This window comes from Ochotona princeps, unplaced genomic scaffold (genome assembly GCF_030435755.1).
Source record: "Ochotona princeps isolate mOchPri1 unplaced genomic scaffold, mOchPri1.hap1 HAP1_SCAFFOLD_3135, whole genome shotgun sequence".
Taxonomy (NCBI): Eukaryota; Metazoa; Chordata; class Mammalia; order Lagomorpha; family Ochotonidae; genus Ochotona; species Ochotona princeps.
This window is the reverse complement of record NW_026700232.1, coordinates 1-24,604: the sequence shown is the minus strand read 5'-3', so window position 1 is coordinate 24,604 and position 24,604 is coordinate 1. Positions and strand designations below refer to the sequence as shown.

Here is a 24,604-nt window from a genome sequence, read left to right as displayed (position 1 = left end):
CTTACGGGCATAGAGTGCGCGCTTTAACCTCTACGGCAGGCGACCTACAGTGAATAGGGATGCGCACGCGTGGTAATTGTACAGAATGGTAGAGGACGAGCATTTTGCTCACAAATTTTAGCAGGGAGAGGTCCCTGAACTGCAGTATTGGTGGACTGCTGCATAGAGGAGTCGCAAAGCACAAAAGGTCGTTTTTCTGGAATCTGCGGCGTTTTTCCAGTCCGCTATAGTGTCCTTCTCAACGTGAAAGCACATGTGCACACTTGCGTATAAAATACAAATCTACACATGCGCATGTATAGCGTCGCATACCCTTCATAAATCGCATTGCTACAGTCTGGATGCAGTGCTAGTTGTGCAATAAGCGGAATATATAGCTTGCTATCGAGTCGACGACGTTATATAGAGGACAACTCATTGTCACGTGCTGCTGCTTGGGCAAAGCTGTAAACTCGCGCTCCGTTGGCGGTGTAGCAGCTATGAAAACCGGAAATAAAACGCATACGAACTGACATCTGCCTCGTGCGTCCTCATCCGTTGACTGCACTTTTGCCCGTATGAAGCGCAGAAGGTAACAAGCTATTTGGAAGGGCTATCCTGAGTTCGAAGACAGCAGCGTTATCAGCTGCTGCTTTGCGTACGGAGGACGTGCCTTGCTTTGCTTACTGGGGATCCGGGGTTGAGTACGCGTGCGAGCACGATAGATAAGAGCTGCTGCTTACCATCACCCCCCCTCACAGGCAGCTTCGCTACCGGTGTATCATTTCGAGACACCAGCTTTTGGATGCTATCATATCTTCGGTTGCCCTTACTGCAGCAGGTGTTTCTCTGAAGTCAACTCACCATCTCCTCTATTCCTGTACGATACTGCTGATGCGGAAGCTCTTACTTGATCTGCCACTCGATCACTATACTTCGGAGTGGGCCGTTTTGACGGCTGCGGCAACAGTGTCTGCAGCCATCATTATGCTCCGGTGCCGTTTTCGCGTAGTGCAATACTGCAGCTGCTGTTGCGTGTCTCCACTTTGACTTCCGCGCTGCTGCTAATACTACCTACGGCTGCAGTTGTAGCCGCGCGGCGATGTTGCGGTTCTACTGCGATAGTAGTGTGTATTGCTTCTGTCTAGTAGCTCCTCATGACTTTGTTCTTGTTTAACCGCATTATTCGTTCCTGCAATATGGCGTGTGGGTAGAGCCTCTCTTTGTCTTTGTCAGACACCACAGAGAATGCTGCCCGGTACTAGTCCTCCTGCCTGAGAATGACACGCACACACACTGCACGCATCTTGTCCCATCGCTGACCTGTCATCGACTGATTGGAAGAGTTGCTTTTCCTACTGTCCCCATGCATTGTGAGGGTCCAAGGACAGTCTTTCGTGCCTCCTCAATCTTGCAGTTCCACCAGGACTTCTACGCATTCATAGGCATTACAGGCCTCTCGTGCTGCGGCAGCTGTTTGTGCACTGTCCTTGAGACCACATGTCGGCTGCTGCCTGGATATATACTCGTGACGCCTTAACCTGCGTCGCTTCTGACACCGTAACTGCTCCTGCGCGGCTTCTTTCACGCTTTTACAATCACATTTCCCCCCCATGCTACTTGCGCACTGAACTTGTGATGGACGAACTTGTCCTCGAGCTGTTTCTGCTGCTGTGCCGCTTACTTTCGTTGCCTTGTGTTACTCCTATTTTTTGTTGCTTTTCTCTTCGTACTACTACTATTCGCGGGTGTCCTGCTGCCGCCGCGGTCCTTGTGCGCGCATCCATCCCACTGCTGCTTCTGGCTGCCCCAAGTGTAGTATTGTCACACGGTGCGGCTCCAGGAGCGGTGGGGCTCGCTACGCTTACGAATACGTTTTTTCGCTTGCTGCGGCTGTTTTCTGTAAGATACTGGCCTCAGTCCCAACGACGCTTCTTCTTCTCTTTGTTGTAGCTGCGATGACATCGATCGGCTGTGCATCTACCGCTATGCTTGCGCCTTAGCAGCTGCACCCGTATAGCGTCGGCCCACTTCATGCCCTGTGCAACGCGTGTCTTCATGCTTACGTAGAGGAGAATTTTCTTCTAAACTTTACTTGTGCATCTCATTTGAGCAGCTTGATTCTCTAACTTTATTGTTACTGCCTATCAAGCAAATCGTAGATGAGTAGGCATAGTTCTATCAAAATTCCGTTGAAGAAGAACAGAGAAAGAAGCGGAGACTCTGGAAACGCTTTGTGTGCCTGTGCAGCACCCCCCGACGACAGCTGTATCAAAACGCGTGGCGTTTTCGTAAACACCGGCAAAACTACCGAGTGCATGTTGTTGATGTAAGCTTTTTTATATGTCCTTATGCGCCACTGATACAAAAGTCCTATTTTTTTCACTACAGACTCTGGCCGCCGGTATTTCGCACGGCTGACCTATCTAGTTGCTCTCTGCTCCCAACACGTTTAGCTTTATGTTATCATCGTCTTCGAACTCTTAAAATCCGTCAGTGACACGTGGCGATATGAGCCCTTGATTTTCGCGCGTTTCATGCGGCGTTCCCCCTTTGTTCAGTATTCTTGTCTCGACAGAGCCCTACAAGGCGCACTTTTCAAAGTTTGTTAGCTATCACGCTTCTGTCGTCTCCTCGTCCATGGGCGCGCGTAGACGGATGTCTCCAAGTAAATAAAGCCTTTCCGTCCTCTCTAATGTGCTTCTATGCTTGGGTATCGAAGGTGCGATCCACCCCCCGCCCTTGGGAGACCTGGGACGCAATACTTTCCTGTGTTGTGACTGACGTTGCGCAATACCTTGACAACTTCTCTCGGTTTTCTCCTTGATTGCCTTTCTGCTTCTTTTCACCTACGACTGGACATCTGCATTCGTGCTCTCCTCCCATCTTTCCCTCTCTTTATTCTCAGCAGCTCCCCTCTCCCTGACATCCGCTTTCCTTCCTTTTATAGATCGCCTTCCGTTCCCTCCTGGCACCAGTAGCGTTCCCTTGGTTGTCCTTTGCGGGAATTTTTATGTCACCTTTCCTTCTTCACCTTTTTACACTTCTCAGTTAGCCTCTTGTTAAGTCGGAGATTTCAACGCTCATCCTGCCATCTCGCAGCCCCCGCTTGCTGTTTCGATTAACCTCCCCTTCTCCACCACTGTACTTCCTCCCTGCGCCAAATGTTTTAGCAAGTTGTTTAAACAGTATTTCTTTCGAGACCATTCGTTGGCTTGTTGCTCCTGAGCCACATCGTCGACTCAGTTGCATCGCGGGATCAACAAACATTAATTATTGACCGTCCTGTAAGTCTTTTCTCTTGCGTAGCAGCCGCGTGTTTTGCTACGTGAGTGTAAAAGACAGTGGTTCTTCCAATGAAACTGCTTTCACGAAACTGTACATATTTACTCAGTTGACACCTCGGTGTGTTGCACCTACAGAAGAGTTTTATCAAACAGGAAACACGTCCTAATTGCTCCCTCTCTTCTGGTGCGTGTTCACTAGTCTACAAGTCTGCGCTGTACCTCCCCATTTGCTCATATTACTAGAATAAACTTTTCATTCTTCTATACCTCCAGTTTGCTCTGCTCTCCGCGCGACGCCCTTTCATTTCTCGCTTCCTATTGTCCTCTCCTAACACTTATCATACCTACCTTGTAGGTATTAATTTTGTGGTTTCTCCGCTGGCACCTGTGGTTTGGTCTTCACTAGTCCACCTATCTAACGCGCCTCTTGTTGCCGTCCTTTTGTCGCAAAATGTTTTATCCTTGCTCCCTCTTGGTCTCGTTTGTGTGGTGGGGGATTGCTATGTTTTTATACCTCTGTTCTATTGCCCTCCTCTTGTCAGGACGATGTGATCCGCAAAGCATGCTGGTCTTTAGGCATGACGTGTCTCACAAGTATGGTTGAAAAGAAGCTACATTCTTTGTCGTGTTACTACTCCTCAATACTTCAAGGTTTTCCTCACACACGCCCCCCACGCAGTACAGATAAGATCGCTTTCAACGCCGCTGCAAGTAATGCGAATGTGTAGTACCTGACAAGGATCTACGTACACGGAGAACGCACTTTCCCTCTGGTCTCTTTTTATAGGCAGGAGAAAGTACTAAACTACCTTCTCTTTCAACACATGTACAGAGCGGTCCACCTGGCGCCGAGCTACGCGTGCATATCATACAAGGGAGACATCACGGTATCTATCAACTGCAGCTGGGTGATGCCCGCGTGTTCAGACAAGGGCATTTGTGCGTAATGAAACCGTAAACATATACATATATATATATATATATATCAGCAGCTATTGTTTGCTTGTGTGCTTGTAAAGTAGGGGAGCTGAAAGTTTTTAAATGTCGTCACAAAGTGAAATACTTTTACAACAGTCGTCGTCTCTGTACAGACCTGAAATCTTGCTCAAAATCTCCGTTTCTCATTATATAAGGAACCTCTCTTTGCACACACACAGCTACAGACAGACAGACAGACACACACACTCATATGCTCCCTGTACGTTCATGTGCGGCGTGATATTTTCTTCGTAGACTTTCATATATATTGAAGGGCTCTGCTCTCTATGCTCGCACACACACACACAGACGAAGACACACCCACGTAGAAACGTGTCTGTCTATAATTCCATATATCGAAGGGCCCTGCTCTCTATACTCGCACACATACACACGCAGACACACCCACGTACAAACGTGTCTGTCTATTGTTCCGTATATCAAAGGGCCCTGCTCTCTGTGGCCGCACAAACACACACACGCAGACACATGTACACGTACAAACGTGTTACCTGAGGCTCGAATTTTTTTTTGTTCTAGCTTATTTACGCATATGCAGGGGGTGACATCCTTTCCGCGCGTACGAACACATAAACATACATATACAAACATACATTGCAGAAATACTGGCTCTGAGTTATTGTTGTGAGAGGGTAGGGAGGCAGACAGAAGCTTTGCTTCGTGTAACACGACGCTTTGTGGTCACATATAAGTGAATAAGCCTTATGTACATACATTTACTATATTATAGGCTTGTATGATTGCGACAGATATTATATACTATGTATTATACGTACTAAGGTTGTATACACGTTTCGTCTCCATATAAGTAGCACAAACGCTATATATATGCCGATGATTTCCATATAAATTCTACATACCACAGCGTCTACGGTTTACTATACTTTCAAGGTTATATACACATGCTACCGTCATCAACGCACGAATGAACACTCTCTCTATATATCTAGAAATATATATATATATGTATATGTATATATGTCCATAGTATGCATATAAACAGTACTTGGTACAGCGTCTACTGTTTATTATACGTTTTTTCTTTTTCATATATGTACATATATACACTGTATATGTATATGTTTCTCTTATATATACTACTACTAGTAGGAGTAGTAATAATTTTGTGACTACTAGTAGTACAACAAGTAGTAGTAATAGTATTAGTACTACTACTACTATTATACGCTTTGTTATAATTACTGCTCCGCCTTCTCGCTACTGCTGCTGTGATAAAAGGAGAGGAAGATTAAAAATTCTTGAAGTGTAATATAGAAGACTATTACTGCTACTACTAGTAGTAGTAGTAGTGTTACGACTACTAGTAATAAGAGTATTAGTACATCTGGTAGTAGTAGTAGTAGTTTCACTATTACTACTACTACTACTATTATACGCTTTGCTCTGCACCCACTGCGTGTACAGTAGGAGTAGTAGTAGTATTACTACTACTACTACTGTTATACGCATGGCTATAACTACTGCTCCCCCCCCCCGTGTAGAGTACAAGTAGTAGTATTCCTACTACTACTAATATACGCTTTGCCATACTTACTGCTCCACCCCCCCTAGGTGTTTAGTAGTAGTAGTAATAATTAGTGCTTCACCCCCGCTACATGATGTTAGATAGTATTATTATTACTACTACTATTACTATTATACGCTTTTACTATGATTACTACTCCGCCCCACTACGTGTATAGTAGTAATAGTAGTAGTACTAGTATTACTATTACCACTACTGGTATTGTACGCCCTTGCTATACTTACTGCTCCACACCCGCTAGGTGTTCAGTAGTAGTAGTAGTAATAATAATTACTACCATACCCTCATTACATGTTAAGTAGTAGTATTAGTATTACAACAAGGAGTACTCTTATTATACGCTTTGCCATAAATACTGCTGCACCCCGCCTACGTGTTTAGTAATTGTAGTAGTATGACTACTACTACTACTACTAATACTACTACTACTACTATCATACGCTTTGTTATATATAGTGCTGCGCCCCCTACTACATGTTTTCTTTTTGCTGCAGGAACAATTTTAAGAAGCATCAACAATGGCGCAACAATTCCCTGTGCAACTTCACGCCGTTGTAAATGTAAGTTATACAATTACATTACTATCTCACACTTTATTGCCTCAATAACTAGTCATCTAATTATATATCTATGTATGTATATATGTATTTATATGGGATATCGAACATCACTGTCTGTTACTATTCATGTATCTATCGATCCATGTATCCATCTCTCTCTCTCTCTCTCTCTATATATATATATATATATATGTATATGTTCCAAGGGGCTGAAACATTACTATTACTGCTCTTATAATACATATCTCTCTCTCCCCATATATATATGTATGTAGAAGGGGTCTTGAATATTACTGCCTCTTAATATTTATCTATCTATCTATCTGTAGATCAATATATATGTCACTCTCTTACTATATATATATATTTAGAAGGGACATGAATGTAACTGCTCTTACAATTCGTCTATCTCTCTCTCTATATATATATGTAGAAGGGGGCGTGAACATTAATGCCTCTTATTATTCAGCTTACTACTTAGCTGTATATATATATATCTATGGCGGGGTTTGAACATTACTGCGTCTTACTATTCATGTATCTATCTATCTAGTCACGTATTTATCTGTATCTCTCTCTGTATATAACTTTCTCTTAAGAGGCTTGAATATTACTGCTCTTACAAGTCATCTATCTATCTCTCTCTCTCTCTCTCTCTCTCTCTCTATATATATATATATATATATATATATATGTGGAAGTGGTCTTGATCATAGTTGCCTTTTACTATTCGTCTATGTATCTATGTATGGATCTATTTATATAGAAATCTACCTAGAACGAGGTTTCAAACATCACTGCCTCTTACTATTCATCTATCTATGTATCTATTTCTCTCTCTAGCTTTTTATACATACATGTATATATATAAATACATATATATACATATGTAATTGGAGTCTTGAGTATTACTGCGCCGTACTATTCGTCCTTCTCTCTCTCTCTGCATGTTTATATCTTAAGACCTGATGCCTTACACTTTAAACGGGATTTAAGCTTTCCTGTCTCTTATTATTCATCCTTCTCTCTCTTTCTATCTACATATATTTGTATGTATATAATATACCTCTTTGTATATATGTATATATTTAGATATTTATATTTATATATATATATAATATTTATATATATATACATATTAATATAGAGGCCTGCTGCGTTCCCGTATACAGAGGAGATATAAAACAAAGTTTGCTGCTTCTTCATAGCTACTAGTAGAACATTTGTATATATGTAACACATAAGGAGCCTACTTCTGCTACTACTACTGCTACTACTACTGCTACTACTACTACTACTACTTTTTTGTACAAGTACTCTTTGATCTAATTTCTTTTTTCGTCTAAAAAAGAAATAGAAAGTTTACTGCATTTCTGTAGTTATTACCCTCATGCCTACCTCTATCTATATAAGGTAAAGAGATAAGAAGCATACTGCTCCAGTACTATTCTTACTACTACCACTATCACTAATAGTACAACTACAACAGCTACTACCGCTACTACTATTAGTACTATTATTAGTACTAGTGCCACTACTACTACTAATACTAATACTACTACTACTACTACCACTGCTACTATTTTTTTTACTGTTTGTACTAATACTCCTACTACTGTTCCTGCTACTACCAGTATTATTACTAGTACAACAGCAAAAACTACTACTACCACTACTACTATTGGTACTATTACTAGTACTAGTACGAGTACTACTACTATTACTACCAGTTCTACTATTATAACTACTGTTTGTACTAATACTACTACTGCTACTACTACTACTACGACGACGACTAATACTACTACTACTACTACCACTACTGCTACTACTACTACTGTTATTACGAGTATTAGGACTGTTGTATGTGTACACATCAAATATATAGACCCTACTGCATATAACTATGACTATTCTTATTACTACTACTTTTTATTTCTCAAAGAAGAGATAAGAAACTTCGTGTTTTTCTCTGTGTAGCCTCATGTCAATTCAAATATATATATATATAAATATGTAGAAGACCGCTTCAAATCGATTGCTCCACTACAATTGGTACTTGTGATACTACCACTACATCTATTACTTCTCCTTATTACTTCTTACCTTTCTGTGTGTACCCTCACGTCTATTCATATATATATATATATATGTAGACAATCATGGTAGATGGACTGCTCCACTGCTAGTAGTACTTCTGTTGTTCCTAATACTTCTATTACTACTTGCGCATACGTAATAGATCAAGGGCGTACAACTTTATGTATCACTCGTATTATGAGTGCTAGTACTATTCTCTCCCTCTTAGAGGAAGAGATAACAAGTTTCTAATGTAGTCTCCTCATAGCCTCATGTGTACATGTATATATATATATATATATATATATATATATGTATATATCAAAAGCGTGTAAAGATGGCTGATAACTCTGTTGTATAAACATAAATATATATATATATATATGTAAATTATTCATACCCGTCACGCATATATATATATATATATTACATGTGTATATATGTTTGCTTTAGCGACATCGTGTAAGTGGCTAGTGACCTTGTTGTATGAACATAAACGTATATATATGTGTATAATATATATATATATATATATATTGTATATAGCCCCAAAACACGCATAGTTATATATAAATATATGTATTTTATGTGTATATGTATACAAACATGAATATCATATATATCTCTATACTGCATATACCCAAGAAATATACATATAAATATATTTTATGTATATATATTTCCATATTGTATGTGTATATGTATATGCTTCAGCGGCATGTAAGTGGCTGATATGATCGATGTATACACACACACGTGTATATCTACGCGTAGGCGCACAGTATAGAACTCCGTACTTCTTTCTCTTGAAAAGAGAAAAAGAGTGAGAGAGAGAGAGAAGGAGAGAGTGAGATGTGTCTATGAACAGAGATCTGTGAGTGAGTACTCGTGTAGTGAGTACGTCTGTCTCTTTCTTCTTACTTCTCCTCCTTTTATATACATTCCAGAAAAGCTCGAGCATAAGAAAATGTCAACTTTTCTTTTCATCTGAAATCTTATAGAACTCTCCTGGGAAATTGTTCATCTCTTATTTTTTTTTTTCTCTCTCTCTCTCTCTTGTTATATACGTATATATTCATACGTGTATGTGTACATGTATATAATCATTTGTGTATTCTTGTAGTGAGTTGTGTGTATCTGTATGACCATCACTATGTGCTTACGTGGGGACAATAATATACATATATATATATATATATATATATGTAGACATACATACATATATATACATATGTACACTCATGTTTCTTTGTAGTAATGAGCTGTGTGTGTCTGTATGAACACCACTATATGCTTACGTGAGACAATAGTATATATATATTTATCTATTTAGGTAAGCATACATACAAATATACTCATATATATATATATATATATATATACATTCATGTGTTTCTGTAATGAGCTGTATGTATTTGTATGACCATAATTCTGTACTTATATGAGACAATAGTATATATATATATATATATACGTATATATACATACATATATTTACACGTATATATACATATATGTATATATACATATATAGATGTACTTATGTATCTATGTAGTGAGAGGTGTGTAGTTGTATTATGTGCTTCAATAAGACAATAGCGCTTACCCTGACCGTACCTCATCGTGTGTCCTCCTCCTCCTCCTCGTCCTCTCCCCTCCTTGTTTTCTTTTTCTTTTTTTTCTTTCTCATCACTTGGTTTTTATGATATTTTTTTTCTCTCTTTATATAATATTTATCTTTTTAAAAAATTAGAATACTAATATAATGCTCTTTTTATTTGTATGTTTTTTTTTTTATTTGTGGAATTCTTTTTCTTAAAGTTGGCAGAACAGGGAGTTTCGAGTAATTCATTCCGTTTTGGAAACGTCGCAATAGATGGCGATCGGAATCTTGTAGTCAAAGATACAGAAACTAATGAATTATATATTTTTTCATTAAATATACTAGAATGTTTACAGCAACAAGATGGAGGAGGAGGAGGAATAGGAGGAGGGAGTGTAGGATACAATAAAAGTAGATTGGGTGGTACTAGTGGTAATAATAATAATGGTAATAATAGTAGTAGTAATAGTGGTAGTGGTGGTGTACCATTTACATTTACAAAAAAACCAACACAAGCAGAAGCAGCACTTATGCATCCAACAGAACGTATTGTTGCCTTACGTGCAAAAGCAGGTACTTCTTCCTCTGATAATACTACTACTGGGGGGGGGGGGGAGTAGTAGTAGTAATACTGGACATATGGTACAAGTATTACATTTAGACACAAAAGCACGACTAGCTACCACACAATTTATGAATGAATCCATTGTATATTGGAGATGGATTGGACCAAGAATACTTGCTCTTGTTACTGATCGTTGTGTGTATCATTGGAATATTGGAGGGAAAGGAGGGGGGGGGGGGGAGTACTAGTAGTAGTAATAGTACAACAGCAGATGGTAGTAATACTACTACTAATGATAATAGTGAAGACCCTATTAAAATATGTAATAGAGAAGGACGTCTTGCTGATGCTGTACAAATCATCTCATATGCTGTGACAGAGATTCAAATGGAGCTTTCTTACTGGCATATCTACTCAGGTATGAAATACATAGAGAAATATGTATATATATATGTATAAATATATATACAGCTATATATATTGTATATATGTGTATGTATATATTAAAATATGGTATAGAGAAGGGACGTCTTGCTGATGCTGTACAAACCATATCATATGCTGTTGATAGAGATTCAAATGGAGCTTACTTACTCGCATATCTACTCAGGTATGAATTACATATAAAAATATTGTGAATATATATATATATATATGTATATGTATATAGCTATGTATAGGTGTATCTGTGTATGTGGATATTGAACTATGTAATAGAGAAGGACGTCTTGCTGATGCTTTACAAATCATACCACATGCTGTTGATAGAAATTTCAAATGGAGCTTTCTTCTTGTTATCTCCACTCAGAACAAATATATATATATATATATATATATACATAATTAGATATTATATATATATATATGGATATATCCCCATATATATATATATATGTGTATATGCCTATATATATATCGCTATGTATATATATATGTATATATCGCTGTATATATATATATATATATTTATCACTATGTCAATATGTATGCTTATACATATGTGTTATATCTATATATATATATATGTATGTATACCGCTATCTATGACGTGTATACACGTATATACTCACACGTGAATGTGTGTTTCGTTATGGTCGTTTTGAAGGAAGGATGAGGACATAGAAACAAATGTGTGAGTGTACATGATAAGGGGGGGTGAGACAAAATAACGATGATAACGTGAGCGTAGTGAGAGGAAGAGGAGAAAGGGAACATATATATACATAACATATATATATATATATTCATATATAATATATATATATATGTGTCTATTCACATGACTGGGTTTTTGTATTGATCGTTGTAAGGGAAGAGGACACACATAAAGAAATGTGGGTGTGGACATGCATATATCCCTCTATTTATCCGTATATATATATATATATATGTGTATGTGTATGTGTGTGTGTATGTATGCGTATTTGTGTGTATCTGTGTGTATGTGTATGTGTATGGTGTGTGTATGTATGCGTATTTGTGTGTATCTGTGTGTATGTGTATGTGTATGGTGTGTGTGTATGTATGCGTATTTGTGTGTATCTGTGTGTATGTGTATGTGTATGTGTGTGTGTATGTATGCGTATTTGTGTGTATCTGTGTGTATGTGTATGTGTATGTGTGTGTGTATGTATGCATATTTGGGTGTACCTGTGTGTAAGTGTATGTGTATGTGTGCATTTATGTGTGTGTGTGTATGTATGTATGTGTGTGTATGTATGTATGTGTGTGTGCGTATGGATCTCTCTGTGCCCATGATTTTGTATATATGCGCTCATGCAGGATGGTGGGAAGACTTTCGATGGCAGCATGCAGTTGTACTTTTGTATGTGTGTGTTTGTGTGTGTCTGTGTGCGTATGTGTGTGTGTGTGTGTGCATGTATGTGTGTGTGTGTGGGTGTATGTATGTGTGTGTATGTATGTATATATGTGTATGGATCTCTCTGTGCCCATGATTTTGTATATATGCGCTTATGCAGGATGGTGGGAAGACTATCGATGGCAGCATGCAGTTGTATTCAATCGAATTGAAGAAGCAGCAACAACTTGAGGGCCATGCTGCATGCTTCAGTAATGTGGTAATAGACGAAGCTATAGGTCCTCAGCCAGTCCTCTGTTTTACAGAGAAAAAAAGAGGAAACAGTGAATATAAACTTCATATCAGAGATATCTATACATCACGAGAAGGGGGACAAACTCCTCTTAGACGTAAGTATGGGGTCCTGAATATATTATACAACACACCGTACTACAAAAAAATATGCACGACATGCTGTATCACCACAGCACACATACACACATATATATACACACATACGTATACGTGTAGACGTGCTATCAGCGCACACATACACATATATACATACATACATATACGTCTAGACGTGCTATCAGCGCACACATACACATATATACATACATACATACATATACGTCTAGACGTGCTATCAGCGCACACATACACATATATACATACATACATATACGTCTAGACATGCTATCAGCACACACACACACACACACACATATATAAATATATATATACATACGTACCTACATACACGTATAGACATGCTATCAGCACACTCTCACACACACACACATATATAGATACATACATTCATATATACATACATAAATACATACATATCCGTGTAGATATACGCAGAGCCTTGCAGTAGCAGCCGCAGCAGCACTGGCAACTGTTGAGCAGACTAGCGGAAACACCAGGAAAAGCAGCTCATCGATCCATCCATACATATCATACATACCGTACATACATGTAAACATGTACAGTATACATGTATACATACACACACATACATACATAAACACATACATACACACATACTTACATACATAAATACATACATACCTACACACATACGTACACAACCTCACATGCATACTACTCAGCTCCCACGTGAGCACCAAAATAACCCTTCTTCATACATATACATATATATGTTAACGCATGTATATATACATATATACGTATATATATGTTGGAAGAATGCATCATTATACACCCATCCACCTACTCTATAATAAGCTCATTCATACATATATATATGTATATACATATATATATACACATATATATATGTTGAGAGAATGCGTCATTATACACCCATCCACCCACTCCGTTGTGAACCTCATTCATATATATATATATACATATTTATACGCATATATATATATATTGAAAGAATGCATCATTATGCACACATTCGCCCACTCCATGATGACCCTCATACATATGTATATATATATATATATATATATATATATATGTATACGCATGTATACATATATATCGAGAGTATGCATCATTATACACCCATCCACCCACTCCAAAATGACCCTCATTCATACATATATCTGTATACGCATATATATATATATATATATTGAAACAATGCATCATTATACACCCCACTCATCTACTCACCCACTTTATCAATGCAGCGCTATGAGTATTATTATTATTAGTGGTACTACTACTACAACTACTATTACTACCCCCGAAATACTAGTGCTACTATTACTGATACTAAATGCTCTTTTTGAAAAGCGAATGAAGTCTTCATAATCACTACATACAAAATTTATCGCAGGTCTGGTATATTTAATAATACTTCTTTTTTTATTACTATTGTATGCGTGCATGCTTTTCTTGTCACAGTGGCTTATTAACAAACAGTACTGATACTAGTACTACTACCATTCCTACTAGTACTACTACTACTAATACCGCTACTACTACTACTAATATTACAACAACAACTACTAATACTACTACTACTACTAGTAGTACAAACAATTATCAGTGGTACTAGTACCACCATCACTAGTACTACTCCTAATACTGCTACTGATCCTACTAGCATTACCAGTACTGCTACCAGTACTACCACTATTGCTACTAGTACTACCAGTATTGCTACTAATACTACCACTCTTGCTACTAATACTAATACTACTACTACTACTACTACTAATGCTAGCACTACTGCTACTAGTACTACTACTACTACTACAACTACTACTAGTAGTACAATTACCACCATCACCAATGCTACTGCTACTAGTACTACTAGTACAATAAAAACTACTAATAATACTACCCCCCTCACTAGTATTACTGCTAATACTAGTACTGACACTATTAGTACTACCACTGATGCTACTACTACTACTACTACTGGTATTACTGATACTAGTATTACTACTAGTACAACAACTACTACTGGTAGTACTAATACCACCACCACAACTACTACTCGACTACTATTACTGCGAGTACTAGTATTGGTACTACTACTACTACTGCTACTATTACTACTACCATTACTGCTAATAATACTACCACCAATGCTACTAGTGCTACTACAGCTTGTATAACTGCTACTAGTTTTACTCCTACTCAACAACTACTAGTAGTACTAGCACTCCATCATTAGTACTGTTGCCAATACTACAATTGGTACTACTAGTACTACCATTACTGCTACTAGTACTAGGACTACTTTTACTAGAACAGCAACTACTTAGTAGTACTAGCACCACCATCAATAGTACTACTGCTAGTACTAATACTGGTACCACTAGTACTACCACTACTGCTTCTAGTACGTCCACTAATGCTACTAGTAATACTAGTACTACTACTAATGCTAGTACTACTGCTACTACTGCTAGTAGTACAAGCTCCACATCACTAGTACTACTGTTCCTTGTACTAGTACCACTACTAGTACAACAAAAACTACTGATAGTACTAGCACCACCGTTACTCGTACTACTGCTAGTACTAGTGCTGGTATCATTACTACTGCTACTACCACTATTGCTACTAGTACTACCTCTGGTGCTACTAGCACTACTAATAATGCTAGTACTTCTACTACTACCAGTTATACTATCACACTGATCACTAGTGCTAACTCTATTGCTACTAGTATTACTACTACCACCACTACTGCTACGAGCACTACCACTATTGCTACTAAGTACTAGTATTTCTACTAAAACTACTAGTAATGCTAGTACTACTGCTACTAGTACTAGTACTAGTACTACTCCTACTACTAGTACTACTACTACAACTACAACTACTAGTAGTAGTACTAGCACCACCACTACTGTTGTTTTTATTGTGGACACATATGATCGCAGTCAACGCGTGGTGTAGGATGCACTGTGTCTTCTCTCTCTCTATTCCGTTCGTTTCTCTAACACACACACACATACACATACACACACACACACAAAAGCATTATACTGTAGCGTAGTACTAGTACTAGTACTACTACTGCTACTACTACTTCCACTACTATACAAACTACTAGTAGTAGCAGTACTAATCACCACCACCACCACTATTGCTGTGGTTTTTGTTGTGGTCACTTGTGATCACAGTCCGCGTGGTGTACGAGACACTGTAAGTGTCTCTCTCTCTCTCTCTCTCTTTTCTCTAACACATACACACACACACACACAAAAGCATCGTAGTAGAGTGGGCAGTAACCGCTCTCTTACATGAGTATGCATAGACTATCGATTGTGAGTGACTTCACTATCATTCTTTCATCATTACTCCGATGATAGTGGTGGTGATGGTGGTGTGGTGGTGGTGGTCATGATGGTGATGGTGATGGTGGTGGGTTGATAAATGTTTCTGTCGCATGTCTACAAGTGTTATATCTTCTTTTATAATACATCTCTGTCTCCCCTTTTTCTCTCTTTCTCTTTCTTTCTCTCCCTTCGTCTCTCTCTCTCTTTCTCTCTTTCTCTCTCTTCACATATAGATATTGTGTAATGACACTGCTGTCTGTTCAGTATGAATGTGTCAATGGGGTGCTCCGTGACTGGAAGAAATTACTGTTGTGCTGCTGCCTACTGCAACTGCTGCGTTTGTTACTACTACGGCTAATACTAATAATAATGCATATACTGTAGCAAATACTACTACTACTACTGCTGCTGCTGCTCCCACTGCAGTTGTATGATAATGAACCCATGGGACGTGTGCTTCTGCTGCTGTTGCTGTGACTACTACTACTACTATTATCATTATTGTGATACTGCTGCACTTCTCCTATTACTACTACTACTGCTGCTGCTGCTCCTCCTGCTGTTGTATCATAATGAGCCCATGGGGCGGTCTGCTTCTGTTGCTATTGCTGTGACTGTTACCACTACTACTATTACTACTATTATAATACTGCTGCTGCTGCTGCGACTGTTGTATATTGACAGCTGCTATGGTTACTACTCCAACTGCTGCTAATAATACATCAGGCTCCCCGGATCAATTATATTATTGCTGTTATTACTACTACTGCTGCTACTACTATTTCGGCTACTTCTGTCAGTGCTAGTGCTCCTGACGCTACTGCGACTCCAACCACTACTGCTACTACTATTTCTACTGCTATTGCTAAATGCTGCTGACTGATACTCTTGCTAGTGCTACTACTGCTACTCCTACTACTACTGTTGCTTCTGCTGCTGCTGTCTCTAATGCTGCTGCTAGTGCTGCTACTGGTAGTGCTGCTTTTGCTACTACTATCGCTACTGCTACTGCTGCTACTGTTTCTACTGCTACTGCTATTACTACCACTGCTACTAATGCTACTACCACCACTACTGCTACTGCTGCTACTGTTTCTACTGCTATTGCTAATACTTCTACTGCTACTAATGCTACTACTACTACTACCACTACTGCTACTGCTGCTACTGTTTTCTACTCCTGCTGTAAGTGCCGCTACTGCTGCTTTTAATGTTACTGCTACTGCTACTACTACTGCTGCTGCTACTGCTACTACCTCTACTGCTACTGCTGCTGCTACTAGTACTACTGCTTTTGCTGCTACTGCTACTACATCTACTGCTACTGCTGCTACTGATTCTACTGCTACTGTTATCGATACTACCGCCAGTGCTACTGATACTATTGCTTTAGCCGCTGCTGCTGCTACTATCTCTGCTGCTATTAATGCTACTGCTGCTACTGCAAGTGCTACTACTACACTACTGCTACTGCTGCTACTATTTCTAGTGCTATTGCTACTATTTTACTTCTGCTGCTACACCTACTACCACAGCTATTCGTACTACTACTGCTGCTACTGCTACTACTGCTACTGCTGTGTGAATTTTTGTGTGAGCCGACCCTGACGGTGTTGTATTTGCCATGCACATGCACATATGCTATTTATTGTAATAAGTCAGTGTTCAAGAAAGAATGGATGCGTAGGAGAGTGTAAATATGGTGTGTTTGTGTGTATGCATGCAATGTATGATATGACAACGATGATTTCCTCGACATTCTACATTTGTGTACGTACACCCAATTTGAAGCTCGTATACGTGCCTGTTGTATGTAGTGATGTACGCTGTATATATATGTGTATGTGTTGGTCATGTATATCTCTGTAATCGTATGTCTGTGTGTGGTGTATGTAATGGTATGCTGTGGACAACGACATCTTGTGTAACATCTCCTCCAACCTGGTGTACGTGCACCCGAATTGAACGCCTTTGTAAGTGTCTATTGTATACAAACGTGTATGCTGTATTCCTGTGGGTATGTTCATTGTGAATAGTGTGTGTCTGTGTATTTGTGTGTGTACGTGTGGCTCTGTTACTATTGCTGTTACTACTGTTGCTCCTGCTGCTACTGCTATTGGTGCTACTGTTCTTGCTGCTGCTGCTGCTGGTGTTGCTGCTGCTTGTTTGACTGGTCATTTGTACAGTGGCAGTAGATATACAAATGCCACCAGAGGCCCCCTGCAGATTTCCCTCTCTCTGTACATATAAGTCAGAAATATGGAGTTGTATATCTTGTCACAAAAGGTGGCTACATACTTCTCTTTGACGCCCTTACAGGCACGCAACTTTTTAGGTAAGTAGGATTACCATAATAAACGATAATAGTCTGGAGAGAAGATATATATATATATGATAATATATTCAAGCATATATATATACATATATATATATATATATATATACATGTATATATATATATATATATTATCCAGAAGTTTGATACCTCTAAATTTTGTTCCGTTTTTTCGAGAAAATGTTGTAGTTACACTCGCAGTAGGTTATTACTATCGCTTAGTGCATAATGCGCTAGGAAGACTTTCCTTTCAAGCTGCTCAAGTATCGTGCTGCATACTTTGTATGGAGCACAGACGCTTTCATGTTTAGTATGTGTATACGGGCGTAGCTTGCAAACAACAGTATATGTACGTATGTATGTGTGAATGTATTAACGTGCGAATGTGTATCAATAGATATCAGGTATGTACACATGTATATGCAGATCTGTATATATATATATATATATATATATATATATATAGATATATGCATGTCCGTGTGTGTATGTATACGTATGTGTGTGCGGATCTCTGTATGTATGTACAGTATGTACGTACGGATCTCTGTATAAATATATAAATGTAGTCAGATATATATATGGAGATATACATGTATGGATGTATGTATGTACCTATGAATGTATGCATTTATGGATGCATGTTTGTATGCATGTATGTATGTATGCGTGCCTTCTGTGTACACATGTGTGTTCACACAAGTATGTTTGTATAAGCATGTATATTTGTAAATGTCTATGTGTAAATGTATGTGTGCCTCTCTATCTAAATGTTACGTGTTACTGTGTTTGTTTGCGTCTGTCAATGTAGAAGTTTCCATGTATTTTTCTTTCGCGTTTCTTTTGTAGGCGATCATGACTCTTTTTTGGCATTTATGTCCATTTGTTTGGTTGGGGTGTCTCGCCGAACAACGTACGAAGCAGAGAACATGTACATTTATACAGATATACATCCTATATATATATATATATATATATATATATTTGCTCCTGATGCCTCAATAAGAGGTAGATATAGTGGCGCACCTTGTGACCTGTACGCGTGAGGGTTGCTTACCAGAGCGCTTGCATTTTAGTTTGATGTTTCTTTGACGTTGAGGTGTACAGACACCTCGTGCTAACAAGCGTGCATATTTTTTCGGGATGATACTGATAATCTGGTGTACAGACATCGCGAGATGCCTAACGAACATCTGCGTATCTGTAGAATGTCGTTAATGATTTGGTGTACGGACTCCGCGGGATGCTATAAGAGCGTGCGCATGTTTTATGTACGATGGCATTGGTGTGATGTGGTGTACAGACACCGAGACGGGGATGTTAGGTAGCGAGCGTGTGTGCATGTTTTTGATTGTTACTATTAGTGTCGTGTATAGATGCTGGAAAGCAGGTGTATTATCGTTGTGTGATGATGATGTGGTGTACGGACACTGTAATGACAGCGAGTGTGTGTATAATTCTTGTTGGAGGTTAGCGATGGTATGGTGTACAGACACCGATATCGGGAAAATTGGTAGCTACGAGTGTGTATACATGCTTTTGGAGTGCTTACTGAAAATGTGGTGTACAGACGCTTGAAGGCTAATATAATCGGTTTATTATGTGTGATGTTGATGTTGTTGGGGTGTACGGACACTGGTAGGATAATAAAAGCAGGTGTATTATGTGTGATGTTGATGGTGTTGTGGTGTACAGACACCGTATTTTGCAGGATGCAGTGTTTTTGGCAACCGATTCACCACAAAACTGGAGGCATTTTGGCTGTTAATAAACGTGGACTTGTTTGTCTCTGTACTGTCAACCCTCATACGATCGCCAATTATATAGCTCAAACACTTCTAACATTGCCCAATAGACAACAGCTTGCTCTCAGTCTCTCTAGACGGTATGGTCTGCCTGGGTCTGAGGAAGTACTTACACAGGTAGGGTGTGTTTCTCGACTTTCTTTTTTTTTGCACGCATTCAAGCGGGAAGATGTTTTATTCTTTTTTGGTATGTGTAAAGAGATGTATCATCAGTTCCCCAGTATTGGAAAAAAAGTTTATATATGTATATATATATATATATATATATAAAGAGAGAGAGAGAGAGAGAAAGAGAGAGAGAGAGAAAGAAAGAACCTCAAGCGAATAACATACACGACATTTCAAAATATCAATATTGAAATTAATGTGTGTCCTATACAGTGAACTCTCGAGCCAGTGTACAAGACATATCATATCGCCAATATTCAAGAGGACGTATTATAGCTATATATATAGCTATATATACATGTATATACATATATTAATATTATGTATATATGAAGTGAATGTCAAGCAAACCCACATACAAGACATTTCAATATATCAATATTGAAAGGAATGTGCGTCTATAAAGTGAACTTCAAGCCAATGTACAAAACATATCATATCGCCAAGATTCAAAGAACGTATTATAGCTATATCTATATATATTTGTATATATGAAGTGAACGTCAAGCAAACAACATACATGACACATCATTTTCTCACTATTGAAGGGATGGCGTGTATATGAAGTGAAGCTTATGTCAACGTACAAGACATACACCATCATTTTAGTATTAAAAGTCCGTATCATAGGTGTGTATATATATAAAGTGAACTTCAGAGCATACAACATACAAGTTATATTAATATTTCAATATTAAAGGAATACGTGTATAAAGTAAACTCAAGCCAATGTACAAGACATTACAAGTATATCTTTAATATTGAGAAAAAGTAGTACAGGTGGTGTATTTATATGTGTGTATATATATATATATATAAAGGAAAAAAAGAGAGCATCAAGCAACCAACAAATAAGACATATCATTAATTCAGTTCTGAAAGGACGTATTATAGGGGTACGTATATATAAAGTGGACCTCCCATCAGAATAGAATACTGAGGTGATATATATATATATGTATATGTGTTATATATTTATATATATATGTCATATATATATATATATATATGTGTATCATTCAAAAGTAATACACTTCTACTCACACGAATATATAGGAGGGAATGTCAGTAAGCAAAGGGAAATATGTGTAAGCCTATTAACACATTCATACTTCATTTGTATATATATATCTCATTGTTACGAAATATCTCACTCATAGAGAAATAGTGGAGAAAGAGAGATAAGTATGCTGATATAAATTCACACCGCATGAATATATGATATATATATATATTATAGATATAATACACCCCCACTCATATACAAATATATATATACATATATATCTATATATGTAAGTACACATATATATATGTGTATATATATATACATATATATGTACGTATACGCATGTAGATATATGTGTATATATGTTGCATGAGATGAAATAAAGGCCTGAGAGTAATCATCTTAATTTCTTTTTTCCTTACCCCCTTACAGTAGCATATAGACGAGAGACAGTAATAATACTAATGGTAGTAGTAGTAGTAGTAATAGTAGTAGTAGTGATAGTAATGCTATTCTCTTTCAATTACGTCTTACACGTTACTGTCTTGGTATTGGCATTTTATGTTTCGCCTTTTTATTTACAAATATATTTATTTGTAAGTACGCTTATACGTTTGACGCCCCCACCTACTGATGATATATATATATATATATATATGTACATGTATAAATATATATGTATGTGTATATATATACACATATATGTATGTGTATATATATGCACATATATGTATATATATGTACATAACTGTTTATGTATATATATACATATATATGTGTATATATATAATATATACATATATATGTATATGTATATTTATACATATATATGTATGTATACATACTACATATATGTATATGTGTGTATATATATATATATATGTAGGGGTAAGACACTTAAAGAGAGAAGACATGAACATTCCTTTGTGTATATATGACATATTCAGCATACGGGTCTTTTCATTTGTTTATTTATCGATAGAAAGATCTTTTTTATTCAAAAACCATCGTCATTCTATTGGCTATGATTGGGGTGACCGAATGCATTTGCTTGTGTTTGTTTCAGTGTGTGCATGTGTGTGTGAGTTATGTATGTATGGGGTGTATATGTAAACGTATGTTTATTCTGTCTGTGGTTGCTTGTATCTGTCTACGTATTGATATATGGGTACATATGTATGTGTCCTGTCTCTGTGTGTGTGTGTAAATATGTGTATACTAATTATGTCTATGTTTGCTTCTATTTGTGTATGTATTCCTATCATGGGTATATTATATATATATATATATATATGTGTCTGTCTCTCTCCCTCTGTCTGTGTGTGTGTGTGTCTCTCTCTCTCTCTGTGTATCTCTCTCTCACTCTCTCTGTGTCTGTGTTTTTCTCTCTCTGTCTCTCTGTGCATGTCTCTCTCTCTCTCTGTGTATATCTCTTTCTCTCTCTCTCTCTGTATACGTCTCTTTCTGTGTTTTACTCTCTCTCTGTCTCTCTCCTCTGTGTATGTCTGTTTCTCTCTCTCTGTGTATATCTCTTTCTCTCTCTCTCTCTCTCCGTGTGTATGTCTCTTTCTTACACTCTCTCTCTGTGTATATCTCTTTCTCTCTTACTTTCTCTCTCTGTGTATGTATCTCTCTCTCTCTGTGTATATCTCTTTCTTTCTTACTCTCTCTCTGTGTTTGTATTTTTCTCTCTCTCTCTCTCTCTTTGTGTGTGTGTGTGTGTATATTTTTTGTATAGACATTTAATCAACATTTTGCATCAGGGAATTATAAAGCAGCAGCACGTATAGCAGCAACATTGAAGAGTGGTATATTACGTAGTCCACAAATACTACAACAATTCAAAGTAGTACCTGTTCAACCTGGGCAGACATCAGCTATATTAATATATTTTTCAACATTATTAGAATGTGGATCTCTGAATGCGATAGAAAGTCTGAATTAATAAGACCAGTAGTAGTACAAGGACGTCGTGATTTTGTTGAGAAATGGCTTGATGAAGATAAATTAGAATGTACTGAAGAAATAGGGGATACGTTACGTACATTAGATATACAACTCGCATTACGTGTCTATAAAAAAGCACACTCATATCAAAAAGTACTACATGCATTAGTAGAATTGGGTCGTATAGAAGAAGCAGTAGATTATATAAAAGAAATTAGATCATTTTTTCAGCCTGATATATCTTCATTATTAAGACATGTAATAAATACTAATACAGAAAGAGCAGGTCGTTTTGCACAACTATTACTCATGGGAGGGGGAGGAAGTACTACTACTACCACTGGTAGTAGTAATACGAGTAATAGTAATAGTAGTAGTATAGGAGGAGCAGGAGGAGAACAAACAACAGCAAGGTCCTCCATTAGTAGATATACAAGATATAATACAAGTCATGCTACAACAACAACAATTACAACAATTGACGTCAATATTATTGGAATATTTGAAGCATAATAAACCAGAACAAGGATATTTACAAACACAGTTATTAGAAATAATTTGAAAAATTCACCTCAAGTAGCTGAAACAATATTTCAAATGGATGTTTTTTCACATTTCGATAGAAGTCATATAGCAGCATTATGTGAGAATGCTGTTTATATCAAAGAGCATTAGAGTTTTATACAGATTTAGCAGATATAAAAACGTGTTATGCTACAAGCAGGTCCAGGGAAATTAACTCAAGAATGGCTTCAACAATTTTTCTCAGAAAAACTTTCTGCTTCTGCTTCTTTAGAATTACTTACTGATATGTTACGTTCATCATCACAAAATTTACAAACTGTTGTTGCTATTGCTATCAAATTCCATGAAAAAATTGGAACTCTTAATTTTATTGAAATGTTTGAAAAATTTAATAGTTATGAAGGGATATTCTACTTTTTAGGTTCCATTCTGCTTTCTCTACTGATCCTGAAATTCATTTCAAATATATTGAAGCTGCTACCAAACTCAATCATACACAAGAAGTCGAACGTGTATGTAGAGAAAGTAAATATTATGAACCACAAAGAGTCAAAGAATTCTGAAAGTAAGTTTCCTCTGTTGCTCTTACAACATATACACATATATATATATACATATTC

At 37.5% G+C, this 24,604-nt stretch overlaps 1 pseudogene; it reads left to right on the top strand.

Annotated features, from left to right (window-relative positions):
- Positions 1–6,329: 6,329 nt before the first annotated feature.
- On the top strand, positions 6,330–24,547 carry LOC131479282 (clathrin heavy chain 1-like; annotated as a pseudogene).
- The last annotated feature ends 57 nt before the right edge of the window (positions 24,548–24,604 follow it).